Source organism: Ovis canadensis, chromosome 7 (assembly GCF_042477335.2).
Source record: "Ovis canadensis isolate MfBH-ARS-UI-01 breed Bighorn chromosome 7, ARS-UI_OviCan_v2, whole genome shotgun sequence".
NCBI lineage: Eukaryota > Metazoa > Chordata > Mammalia > Artiodactyla > Bovidae > Ovis > Ovis canadensis.
The window spans coordinates 74,784,746-74,795,889 of NC_091251.1; the positions used below are offsets into that span (position 1 = coordinate 74,784,746).

The 11,144-nt window shown below is 40.5% G+C and overlaps 1 pseudogene; it reads left to right on the forward strand.

Moving 5' to 3' along the window:
* The first annotated feature begins 10,331 nt into the window (after positions 1-10,331).
* LOC138443724 (ADP-ribosylation factor-like protein 1 pseudogene) lies at positions 10,332-10,861 on the forward strand (annotated as a pseudogene).
* Positions 10,862-11,144: the final 283 nt, after the last annotated feature.

Genomic DNA, 11,144 nt, shown 5'->3' on the forward strand with positions numbered 1-11,144 from the left:
CAAATGTTGATTACTCTGTGCTGGGGGAACCAAGAAAGGATTCACAGAATGTGCCACAACAAGCCTTAAATTTGAGTAAATGAATATAAGTTGGTATTAAATACTCTCTACACTGTATGCTGTTGTAAGCCTGGCTCTGAGAGCTGTCTACATTTTTTGTTCCTGCAAGCCTGAATTATATAGATCAGCACTACCCTATAGAATTTTCTAACAATGATAGATAATGGAAATTTCTCTCCATCTATGCTAACAAATATGACAGCCAATAGTCATAGTTACATACTGAACACTAGAGATGTGGCTACTGTGACTGAGGCAATTTTAACTTGACTTAATTTAAATGTAATAGTCATTTTTGCCTAATGGTTCCCATGCTGGGTGGCACACACCTACAGTTTTGTTGTTTTTTTTTTAACATGGCCTGTTTGCATGCCTTGGATATTTAAACTAAAGTTGGAGTGCGTGTGTGTGTGCTACGTTGCTTCAGTCGTGAAGTCCGACTCTTTGCGACCCTGTGGACTATAGCCTGCCAGGCTCTTCTGTACATGGAATTCTCTAGGCAAATACTAGAATGGGTTGCCATGCCTTCCTCCAGGGGATCTTCCTGACCCAGAGATCAAAGCCCTGTCTTGCATTGCAGGCAGTTTCTTTACTGTTGAGCCACAGGGAAGCCCACAAAGTTGAAATGGAGGAACACTGTTCCAACTGGGTGGAAAGTAAGAGGCTTGGAGGAAAAGGGCTAATCAAGAAGATTTTGTACACTTGCTAACAGTTTAGAATTTTACCCTGAAAGTAGTAATATGTAATAAAAAATATTTAAAATTACTTTGACAGTCTTTTAGGAATCTTCTGGTTGATATACATATGTATATCAATATGATATATATATGTATATAAGTATATGTATATAGGTATAGATATATATATGATATACATATGTATATTGATATACATATGTATTTAGTATATGTACATTTATATATTGTACACACAGACACACAGAATTTGGTTTAAGCAAAATGTTAAACAGATGTTTCATTTATTCAACTGCTTTTATCATAAAAGGACAAATATTTTTGCCAAGAATTAGAAAAATTATTCTTACACTTAAAACAGTAAAGAAGACTTTACTCAGGGTTTTTGCAATAGATGTGAAGACTATTGCCATGGGGGAAGAGAGATGAAACACAACTCAGAATATTGTAAAGATAACTGAGGATTTATGGCTATGGGAGGTGGGGGGGAGATGGATGGAAAATTACCAAGAAGGGGTAATTCTTGCTAAACTGAATTAATAGGATTATTGCTGAAGGCAGGCCAGGTGATCAATCGTCAGCTGGGAGATTGTAAGGGATGAGGAGCTAGATCAGGTACAAGGATGATCAAACATCCAGGGTAAAAGGATTATCCCTAAACTGACTTAGCAGGATTCTTGCTACAACTAGGCTGGGAAGGCCCAAAATGGTAAAACCAAGGCTAAGAGTTAGTCTAAAGGAAGGCTCAGGGGAGCTTGACTGAATTTTGATAGAGGAGAGAGTCTTTGTCACAAAACCCGCAAAAGAAAATTAATGCTAAGCCCTTCACTGGAATAGCAGAAGACAGGTAAATGAGGCATTTTCAGAGAAGCTTATTTTCCCTAAGTAATGTGAATCTAGCTAAGGAGGCAAAGAATCTGCCTGCAGTGCATAAGACCTGGGTTCGATCCATGGGTGGGGAAGATCCCCTGGAGAAGGGAATGGCAACTCACTACAGTATTCATGCCTAGAGAAACACATGATGTAACCTGAAATTCCTACTATTCACTCTTCTTAGCTTTCCCCAGAAGAAGCAGTAGGCTTAATATTTACACAAGAAGAAACAGCCCTGAGAAAGGGATCATCAGTAAAAGAGAAGAGTGGTCTATATGTGCTGTTGTGAAGGGATGGCCATCATTATTTAACCTTAAGGACCAGAATTCTCATCTTCTGTCAAGGTGCTTGCCCTCCCCACTACTTTCTTTAACTACAATCCTTTATTCCTTTCTGGTTACAATAGATTGGTTTGCTTCTGACTTGTATAATTGGGGTGTGACTTCTTTTCAAAAGAAAGGAAAAGGAACTGGAGTTCTCACACAGCAGGAAAGGAGTTGATCAGACCATGATGAACTTGGCCCAGAAGTAGGGTGTAAAATGTACTTTCATGATTTCTCCTACAGGAACTCAACTGAAGGAGCACCTCTGCTGTTCTGGCTGCCTTGAAGCTCCAGTCTCTCAGTCCCCTGCTGGTTTTCTTGGGGTTTATCTTCCTGCAGCTCCATACCCCTGCCTCAGGGACTTCCAGCTTGCTCTCTGTTGTATCATTAAAGGATTTATCATATAGCACAAAGTGAAAAGCTATGAGTAGCGAAAAATTTATTTTCATAAAAAGTTGAAAGATCATGTTGCTGTTTGGTAGAAACCAACACAAAACTATAAAGCAATTATCCTTCAATTAAAAATAAATACAATTTTTTAAAAGTTGAAAGACAAGAGCCATGATTCTCCAAGCTTCAGTATACCTGCCTTCCCTTGTAGCTCAGCTGGTGAAGAATCAGCGTGCAATGTGGGAGACCTGGGTCCGATCCCTCTGTTAGGAAGATCCTCTGGAGAAGGGAAAGGCTACCCACTCCAGTATTCTGGACTGGAGAATTCCATAGACTAAGTCCATGGGGTCGCAAAGAGTCAGACACGACTGAGCGACTTTCACTTTCACTTGTACATTGAAAGTTTTTCCACTGGCTAACGGAGACCTGCCTTCTGTTTCCCCAGCCTCTGAGAAAACCTCTCATTTCCAATGCCTCCTCCATCACTAGCTTAGCAACTTTTAACTGCAAAAGTGACTACTTTTCCTCCCTGCTTTGCCTCCTGTAATACTGAGCTCCTAAAAACTTTCTGACAACTAGTACCGGTTCATTTTAAAGGAGGAGACAGGTTACTTTTGTTTTACATTCCTTTGTAGCATCAGCCTGACTGCACAAGGTTAGAAATTAAGGGATGGAATATTCATTTCCTGTAACAGATAATCATAAATTCTCATAGGATCCATGGGACTTTCCAGAAGTCTGTTTAGAATACTTTGCGGTAACTAGTTAACATTGAAGCCAAGCTGGTGAAAATAAACGAAACGTTTGAGGCTGCATTGAAGCCTAAAATCTTTAGAGGGTGATATATAAACTTACAGTGGAATTTTTAAAAAATGAGTTTGCTGTAATTGTGAATAATGACTTGGAATCATTGTAGTTTGGGGTGAGGGAGAAAGAGACTGTAGTTTAGAACCAGACCTAGAATGAAATATATTCATGCCCTTGTCCTGTTCATACAGGAAAGCAGGCGGTCAGGAAAAACACACAGAAGCCCTGAGCGAGATAATGGGATTTCTCTTAATTTGATTCGCTGTGGAGAATGCTGGCCTATTTAATACATCCATGTGGAGTTGCTGTTTATATTTTGGTTTCTAATTAGCATAGTCATTCTGAAGCCTCTAGCTCCCTTCTCCTTCCATATAAATCTAATTTGGCCTTGAGGAGGGTTATTAGAGCAACACAAGGAGCACAAACAAAGGGAAATGTCTGCCAAACAGCAGGCAGACTCAGTGCATTTGGGGCAGGCGGGCAGCGGGCGGGGGGCAGCCAGGCCGGAGTGCAGAGCTGCGGGCACAGGAGTGACGGAGCCTGGACAACAGATCAACCACCAGCGTCCCTCCAGCCCACCCCCACCAACCCACCCCGGCCTGGGCTACCTGGCCAAGGCAATCTCATAAAAAAAAAAAAAAAAAGATGGTATTGAAGGGATGTGAAAGCTGTAAAGAAAAGATTTAAAATTGATTTTGAAAGTTTCTAAACTGGGCCCTAGAATGGATGGTCTGTATTGAAGTAAACGCTTAGTCTCCCTCCTAAAACTCCTTGTAAAGAGTGACATTTCAATTTTCCCTGGCTTTGGGGAGCTTGACTTTTTTTTTTTTTAACAGCTCTACAACTCAGTCTTAGAGAAGCACCTTCTAGCAGTGATAATAAAGTACACTGAGGGGGGATATGGACAACATTGATAAAGAGGCACTAATCCTTATTCTGTGTGAAAAATAGTCTGAAGGCAGATTCTATCCCAAAGGGGAAGAAAGAAGAATGCTAAACATGACTAGCAGTGACCTATTTTTCACCAAGCAATTGGAGCTCAAGTACATTTTGATGAAAATGTTCATGGGGAAGAGCAAAGGACTTAAACTCTTTGTAAAGGGCATTGAAGTACTAACTTAAAATTCTGTGATAACTCTGAAGAGGTTCTTTTGAGCAGATTTAGGGGCTCTACTAACATTGATCGGGTGGGTCCCCTATAGAATGCACATTCATGGTTTGCAGTTTGTCTTAACTAGTTCCTGCCTCTCTTATAAAGCTGGTAGCAGCAACTTCCAAGCAAGGGCTCAGCGAGCCTTGTTTGCAAGGGTCTATGGGAGCGCTGATGAGCATAATTTACTGCAAAATGTCCCCCCTACTGTGAGGAGCAGAATGCTAATGATCTGAATCTATTCTTTGTCCAGAACACAAAGAATTACAGCTCCTCTTAGAACACACTGAAACATCTTTAGGATTAAACTTTTTAAAAATGCATTTCTGTTGCATTCTGCACATTCTATTTAGATGCATGTCTATCAACAATGTACTGCATACTGACAGTGTTAAAAGCTGCAGACACATGAGTGCAGATCCCAATCTAAGGAGAAAATGAGAGAGGGAGAGAGGGAGGAAGACAAGAGACAGGAGGGGAGAAAAAGAGAATGAATTCAAAAATTAAAACCACTTTGCACCACGTAGTAAATTTTTAGTGTCACAAGGATACAGAGGAGAGGTTTCTGAAAAAAAAAAAAAAATTAATGGAAGTACCTTTCCTAGGTATTTCTAAATGGGAGTGGACATAGATTTCACATGGAAGAAGGTAGGAACATATATGAGACTCTTGTCCAAGTGGTAATATGACATAAACACTCTGCTAAAAGTTCAAAAACCTCTTATTTCGACTTACTTACTCCTACTCTACCCCAATCCAGAAAGACTGCTTAATCTCACTGCCCAACTACCCAGGAGATCAGGCAAGTTGCCTCCCTGTTCTCAGCATCTGTTTCTTCATCTGTCAAAAACTTGATCAGAAAGAATCTCCAAAGAGAAAGGAGCCATCTTCTGGGAATTTTTCCTTTCCACCTGATTTCTCTTTCAGTCCAGGCTCCCATGTGATTACTTCTCATACCTCTCCTTGGAAGATCTTTTCCACAGATTCAAACACTATGCCCAGGCTACATGCAAAGCTTTGCGCTGCCTTTTACGTATGTGAGTAGAAATGTTAACAAGGGGATTAGATAAACGGGTCTGGTTGTGAGAAGAACTGTAGTATAAAGACCACGTATCTAAAACAGAATCCATGGTTTGCTCTTCCAGCCTCTAGCTTCAATACTCATAAACCTACTCCATCTCAAGATCCCAAGCTGAGCGAGCGCCACCCCCTTACACCCTTGCTCCTTCAGGAGAAGTCTCGGTAGTCTCCCCAGTGTCCCCAACCTTGTCCCCCATCCCTCTCTTCAGGTAAACCTAATGATCCAGAACGTGTCATCCCCCATCCAGATCACCGGAATGGACTACTTCAGACTTGTCATTTCCCAACCATTCTCTACACACAATCAGCAGGGGTCTTAGTATGTACATGCATTGTCACTCCCCCTTTGAAAACTGTCAGTGGCTACATGTTTCTCTCAGGCTTGGGACCCTCAATCTAACATGCCCTCAGTGGCCCCCATGATCTGGTCCTGCCTACCTCTCCTTTTCCTTTGCCATCTGCCCCCTGCTCAGAGTTCTCCCTTCACAGGGGCCTTTCAACTCTTTCATCAAAAGAAGCTCCTATCCACATTGTATGAATACAACTGCCTGTCCAGGTCATTCCAACACCCCCATCCTACCCCATGCAACAAAGTGAAAGCTTTTCAATGGTGCTAAATTCTATAGGGGGTGGGGCGGGGCGGGGGGGGCGGGGAAACTAAGGCAAAGTAAGTGAGACAGGCAGGGAATGACAGGGAAACCAGGAAGTTGTCTTTTTTTTTTTTTTTTTTTTACTGAATGGCCAGGAAAGACCTTCTAAAAAGGTCACAGCTGACAAAGACATGAAATGCATGAGTGAGCTGATCATCTGTCTGGATAAGAGCATTCCAAACAAGAAAAAAGAAAAAGGACAAAAAGCAAAAACCAACAGCCAAAGTGAAACCTCTCAGTGGATATCATGGTACAGCAGGGTGGCCAGTGCAGCTGGAACAGAGGGAGGGAGGCAGAGGGGAGGGAGGCAGAGGGCAGGGAGGCAGAGGGAGGGAGGCAGAGGGCAGTTGGAGATGAGGTCAGAAGGGTGGCTTATCAACCATCAACTACTATAAGGGTTCTGGATTTTATTCCAGTTTGGGAAATCATGGGAGCTATTGGAGAGAGGACAGACATGGTCTGAGTCATAGTTTTAAAGAATGAGTCTGGCCGCTGTGATAAAAACAGTGTAAGAAGGTAAGGATGGAAGCAAGAAACAGGATCATATTAAAATAGCCCAGGTGCTGAGGTGATGGTATTGCAACAGCCATCACAGTATTAGCAATACTGGCAATGAAGAAGCTGGATTAAAGATCCAGACCGAAGGAGCACTCACAGGATTCACGGATGGATGGAGTGACGGCTGAGAGCTTCCTACTCACTTGTCAGAAATAGAGTTTGTATCAGTTCCTCAAATGCCTTTCTGACTGGTTTTCTCCTCCAGCCAATTCAGGTTATACGTAACTCCCCATCCCAGCTTGTGCTCATGCTCATAACATTTGCCACCACAGTAATTAAACAGAAATTATCCCAGTGATGAACTTACTGCTCGTGTTAAGTCATATACTTATGGCTGGATACTTATAGGGAAGGCAATGTCAATGCTATTCTCCTCTGTATTCTGAACACAGAAGCTCTGGAGCTATTTATTGGATTAACTGGGTAAACCACAGTGCGCTTCACTACAATGAAGTCCACCTGGTCAATCATACATAGGTACATCCTTTATAATCATTAATATTGCTATTAAAACAGAAGTAGAGACAACTCCAACAAGTTGTGACAATTATATAGGAGAGCTACTTCCTTGTTGGCAGCTCTCAGAGTGTGAAAAATGGTGAAATATATGGCTATTAAGCAATCTAGAGTAATCAGACCTTTTCAAACATTAAGCCAATATGTATACCCACCAAGCTGTGTCCACATCTTAGTCACTATAAATAGAACGTCCAATAGAATTAATTATATAAGCATTTAAAAGTATGTATTAAAGTTATTGACAGGCTGTTTCTAGTATGAAGATTTCAGAGGTGCAGTTTATGAAAGCATCAGGCCTTCTGGTTCAATTAATAAAACCCAACACTAACTACAAATCACCTGCTGCCTAGAGTGCTGAAATCTGGCCACTGGCTATGGCGTAAACATGGTACCTTCACACAAGGCCACAGTATTAGTTTTTACATGTTGTATTAATTTCCTAGGGCTGCTGTAACAAAGCACCACACATTTAATGCAACAGAAATGAACTGTCTTCCCACTTTAGAAGACTGTCATCAAGGTGTTGGCAGGGCCACATCCTTCTACAGCCTCTATGGGAGGATCCTTCCTTACCTGGTCCAGCTCCTGGGAGCAAGTGTTCCTTGGCTTGTGGCAATATAACTCTAATCTCTGACTCTGTCTTCATGTGGCTATCTTCTCTCTCTGTTTGTGTCCAACTCTCCTTCTTCTTATAAGGACACCAGTCATATGGTTAAGGACCCACCCTACATTAATAGTATGACCTTGTCTTCAGTAATCACATCCAAATGACTCTGTTCCCAACTAAGGTCACATTCATAGGTACATGGGGTTAGGAATGAAAAATATTTTTTGAGGGGACACAATTCAACCCATAAAAGATGTGGCTAAAAGTGGAACTGGGGGCAATTTTATCCAATGTAGATAAATGGGTTAGAAATCAGGAAAACTTAATCTGAGGTTCAGCTCTTTAGAGAGAGAAGTAGGTTACTTCAACAAGTTAACCTCAGTGTTGGTTTCCCACTCTTTAAAATGAATATGTTAGAAGAGATGATGTCTGGTCACTCAGCTAATTCAGATCACATGACGATGAAACTAAGTAAAGTATCCAGCCTGCTCAAGTCACATAGAATCAACTGTACAGTGAACACTGCTGGTCCTGCCCTCATTACTTAAAGGTTTAACAAGCCATTTTAATTCTTTAAATACCACAGGAAAGGGTAAGACATTACATCTGACTCCACTTCTACTTGAATCACATCAGTGTCAGAGGATTAGACTAGTAACCAGTTGCTAGTTGTACCTCCTATACTCAATAAATCCTGTAGCCATAGCAAAGATGTTATTTCAAAATACTTTTTCAGAAACTGAAATAACAATCTAAGTACCCCATCCTCTCAAAAATTGCCTTTGTTGATAGACTCTTTACAGCACAAAACTTCAGTAAACTCTTGTATGGCTAGGTAGCTTATTCTTCCAATATGCTTTGTGAGATTGATGCTAGTTTAACTTGAGACTGTAAATATCAGTGTCTTTCAGTTACCCCTGTATGCTCCACCAGGAAACCAATTAAATTGCCCTATTACAGTTTAAGGTTAAGATGGTTTACCAGACCCCAAGAAAAACATATTCAGACAAGAAGTAGCTTTAGAGAGTGTTTTGGAGAATATCATTATTAACCTAGACCAGACTTATATCCATTCTCTTTTGATGAGAAGAGCTAGGTGGAAAGTTAAAGCATGTAATTTAATGTGTGTGATATCTGAAGGTGGCCTAAAAAGGCAGTGTGATATAATGGCTAGTACAGTACTTCTTAATATCCAAGTCGCTTTTCTATTTGGTATTATTGGCATGTACAATGGTGTTTTGTGGTTGTTGTTGTATAGTTGTTAAGTTGTGTCTGACTTTTGCGACCCCATAGACTGCAGCCAGCCAGGCTCCCTCTGTCCATGGGATTTCCCAGGCAAGAATACCGGAGTGGGTTACCATTTCCTTCTCCAGGGGATCTTCTCAACTCAGTGATCAAACCTGAGTCTCTTGCATTGACAGGTGGGTTCTTTATCCCTGAGCCATTAGGGCAGTCCCTTTTTCCCCCATGTATTAACTAGATGCAAGATAATGCTGGAAATGTTCCATCACTTAAGATCAAATCTTTTTATCATCTCTGAGTATTTTGATCTTTAACATCTTGAGACTGTATTATAATCTAAAAATACTTGAATATAAAACTCTCCAATGGAAGTATTAGAAGAAAGAAGAACAAACAAAACCTAAAGTTATCTGAAAGATATAATGAAGATGAAAGGGAAAATAAAATAGAGATTAAAAATTGGCAAAAATCAATAAAACTTTAAGTTGATTCTTTGAAAAGGTAAACAAAATTGACAAACCTCTGGCCCAGCTCACCTAAATAAACAAAATAAGGGGAGAAATAGAGGAAAATAACAACAGATACTGCAGCGGGGGCGGGGGGAGACATCTGAAAGTATTATCAAATGCCAACAAATTGGGCAATCTAGAAGAAATGGGCAACTTTGGGCAACTTTCTAGAAACACAGCCCACCAAAACTCAATCAAAAAGAGACGATTTGAACAGACCAATAAGTAGAATCTGTAATAAAAATTCTGTAATAAATCTGTAATAAAAAAAAACACACCAAAAAAAACCTCCCTGCAAACAAAAGTCCAGGACTAGATGGCTTTACTGGAGAATTCTACCTAACACACAAAGAAGAACTTGTACCACTCCTCCTTAAACTCTCTCAAAAGATACAAGAGGAGGGAACGCTCCCAAAGGCATTTGATCAATATGAAGCCACCATCACTCTGATACCAAAACCAGACAAAGACACTATTAGAAAATTACAGGCCAATATCTTGGACAAATATAGGTACAAAAATTCTCAGCAAAATATTATCTAGCTGAATTCAGCAACACACAGATCATACACCATAACCAAGCTGGAGTCATCCCAGGATCACAAGGATGGTTTAACATATGCAAATCAAACAATGTGATACGTCACATCAACAAAAAACAAAAAACACATGATCATCTCAACAGATGCAGAAAAAGCATTTGATAAAATTAAACTCTTACCAGTTTCCTGGTGTGCAGTCGCCATTGCCCTTTGCTCCAAGCACTGCCAGGAGTCCAATGCAGAAGTTGCAGGCTAAGCAAGTTTTCAAGAAAACTGCCTGGGAGCTGAACTGGCTTTGGTTGATGAGGGTGGACAGGTGGTTCATCATGGGTAACATTTTCTCAAGCATTTTTTCCAGTTTGTTTGGAACCTAGGAAATGAGAATTTTAATTTTTGGATTAGATGGAGCAGGAAAAACCACAATTTTGTACTGATTACAGGCTGGAGAAGTCATTGCTACTATTCCTACCATTGGATTTAATATTGAGATGGTAACATACAAAAACCTTAAATTCCAAGTCTGGGATTTGGGAGGGCAGACAACTGATGTTATTATTCAAACTCTCATGCAGTCATTTACGTAGTAGATTGTGGTGACCAAGACCAAACTGGTATTTTGAAATCAGAGTTAGTTTCCAAGTTGGAGGAAGAAGAGCCGAGAAGAGCCATTTTAGGGGGTTTACAAATAAGCAGGACAATGGAACAGGACATGACTCCCTCAGAGCTGGCAAATTCACTTGAGCCACCTGTCTTGAAGGACTGAAAATAGCAAATGTTCAAAACTTCAGTAACCAAAGGCACTTGCTTTGATGAGGCCATGGAATGGTTAGGTGAAGCACTAAAGAGCAGACAGTGATCCAGTCACTTATGCTTCTCTGAAATGAAGACCATATCACATATATATCCCTTTGGAAACTGTTGAGTGTTTTTCACACTCCTAAATGTTAACACTGCATGATTGTTGGCATATACCAAACCGCCTACAACATTTGTAATAAATATTAAAAATAAGTTTAAAAAAAACTCTTACCAAAGTGAGTATAGAGGAAACAGAGCTCAACAGAATAAAAGCTGTTTATGACAATTCACAGCCAACATAATACTCAATGGTGAAAGTCAGCTTTTTAGCTGACTGCTTC